Genomic DNA, 2,904 nt, shown 5'->3' with positions numbered 1-2,904 from the left:
GGGCGAACCTTGGGAATGGGGCCTCCTCAAAGATTTCCCCAGAAAAGCAAACTAAAATGTGTGCTCCTGTAGACGCAGGAGTGCAGAGAGGAGAACCAGCTGCAGTTCCGTGCGCGGCTGCATTGCCGAAGGCTGCGGCCTCTCTGGGCGCGCCCCATACCCAAACACAGAGGTGCCGCGGTCCTACCTGAATACCCAGGAAGCATGGAGAATGCATTGAGCTGGGATGCCGGTGGGCTGACACAGTCTTTTTAAGGAGGTGGCAAGTGTAACCGCTGTTGATGGGCACGCTCTGGCCAGGAATTTATGAATTAGTGAGACTTCCTGCCCACCATCAACAAGTAGGGAGGCCGAGCTTGCCTGGCAGACACAGCACCCGACAAAGCCAAACTGAAGGGGCACGCCTCTGCTTTTATGAAATGTCAGGGCCACTGTGATGTCAGGGGAACACAAAGAATGACCTTAGCAAAGCAGGTGAGCACATGTCTGTCAACGTCTCCTTCCCTCCAGAAATGCAGAACGTTCTCATGTTCTCGAGGGAGGCCTGTGGCCCGTCCGCTCTGAGTTTGGTGGACAATTTTGCTTAAGAAAGGGGCTTCTTTCTGAGAACCTGTCATCAAAGCCACCTTATCACACCTGTGTCTAGTATGACGTGGTGGCTCATATCTGTAATACCAGCTCTTTGAGAGGCCAGGACACAAGGATCACTTGAGGCCAGGAGTTCAGGACCAGCCTGGGCAATACAGCTAGACCCCTTCTCAATAAAATAAATAAATCTGCTTCTGGTGGTTTTGTCAGAAACTAGGCTAGAGGGTGCCTTGGGCAAGGCACCACCCCATACCCTGCTGGCACTATTGTCTCCTGGAGGTAGTGCCATGGTTTGTTTCTAAAAAGGTCAGACTTGTTCATTGCTCTTTAAATCAAGGATGAGTCAGCAATTCTGTGAAAGGCGTTCCAAAGCTCCTTGCTAAAGCATAGCTGCTTTTAGTTCTCCAATGATAGATGAAGCCAGGGACAAGATAGCCAATGTTCCCTGGTGGCTTTGAATTGAGCCTCCAACTGGCAGGTACATCCTAGCTCTGAATAAAGTGAGAGGGTTTGAAATCAAACAGAGAACTGTGGGGTCAGCCCTGACTATGGTAAATGCATCTTAGCGGGCAGCACCCCATCCTCTCCATTCTAAACAGCAGACTCCGAAGTACATTTCTGCTTAAGCTTAGACCAAGAGCAAAATAGTGGTAAAAAAGGACCTATGAGACACAGCCCAACTGCTCAAGAACATCAGTTCAGACTTTTGTCATCTTATTTTTTGGAGATCTGGGCCAGCTGTAGTGTTAATCCCAATAGTGTTTCTAAAGTTAAAATAAGAAAAATAACCACAGGCAATGCTATATACAGCCGACCCTCCATAGCCTCTTGAGTTCCACATGTGTAAATTCAACTAACCACAGACAGAAAATATTTGGGGGGAAATACACAACAATTTTTTAAATGTATATTTAAAAATACATGGCCAAGCATGGTGGCTCACACCTGTAATCCTAGCATTTTGGGAGGCTGAGGGAGGAGGATCACTTGAGGCTGGGAGTTCAAGACCAATCTGGGCAATAAAGTGAGACTGCCTCTTTCTCCAGAAAAAAGAAAATACAATAAATAACAACTATGTACATATTTGCATTATATTAGGTGTTGCAGGTAAGAAATCTAGAGATGATTTAAAGTATACAGGAGGGGCTGCCCATGGTGGCTCATACCTGTAATCTCAACACTTTGGGAAGCCAAGGCATGTGGGTTGCTTGAGCTCAGGAGTTCAAGACCAGCCTGGGCAACATGGGGAAACACCAGCTCTGCAGAAACTACTAAAAATTAGCCAAGTGTGGTGGCTCATGCCTGTAGTCCCAGCTATTTGGGTGGTTGAAATGGGAAGATTGCTGGAGCCCAGGAGGCGGAGGTTGCAGTGAGCTGAGATAGCATCACTGCCCTCCAGCTTGGGTGACAGCAAGACCAGTCTTAAAATAAATAAATATATAAATAATAATAAAGTATACAGGAGGGGCCAGACATGGTGGCTCATGCCTGTAATCTCAGTCTTTTGGGAGGCCGAGGCAGGAGGGAGGATTGCTTGAGGCCAGGAGTTTGAGACCAGCCTGGGCAACAAATCAAGACCTCATCTCTAATAATTTTTTTTTAATTAGCAGGGCATGGTAGCACATGCCTGTGGTCCCAGCTACTCTGGATGCTGAGGTAGATCACTTAAGCCCCAGAAGTCAAGGCTGCAGTGACCCCTGATCATGCCACTGCACTTCAGCTTGGGTGACAGAGCAAGACCCTATCTCAAAAAAACATTTTTCTAATGAAAAAATAAATAAAATAAAGTATACAGGAGGCTGTATATAGGTTATATGTAAACACTGCCGTTTTCTACCAGGGACATGAGCATCTCAAAATTTAACATCACAGGAGTCCAGAAACCAATCCCCCTGGGATATCAAGGACAACTGCATATATTCCCTACTGGCATATATATAATGCACATAAATGCACAGCGAAAGGCCTGGAAGGATTTACACCCAGTGAAGAATGGCTACCTCTGGGGAGAAGGGAGCAGGGAGTGGCCTAGGATTGGCTGGGATGAGTGTAGGGGATCAAGGAAAACTTAGTTTCTCGGGAATGTTTGTATATTTTTCACAAGGAGGATATGTTTATGATTATTTCGTGGAATTTAAAGGTAAATATAAAATAATGCATACTGGTTGGGCACAGTGGCTCATGCCTGTAATCCCAGCTACTTGGGAGGCTGAGGCAGGAGAATCGCCTAAACCTGGGAGGCAGAAGTTGCAGTGAGCCGAGATCCCACCATTGCTCTCCAGCCTGGCTGACAAGAGTGAAACTCTGTCTCAAAAA

The sequence above is a fragment of the Cebus imitator genome, unplaced genomic scaffold (genome assembly GCF_001604975.1).
Source record: "Cebus imitator isolate Cc_AM_T3 unplaced genomic scaffold, Cebus_imitator-1.0 Scaffold432, whole genome shotgun sequence".
NCBI lineage: Eukaryota > Metazoa > Chordata > Mammalia > Primates > Cebidae > Cebus > Cebus imitator.
Note: the sequence above shows the minus strand (reverse complement) of the source record.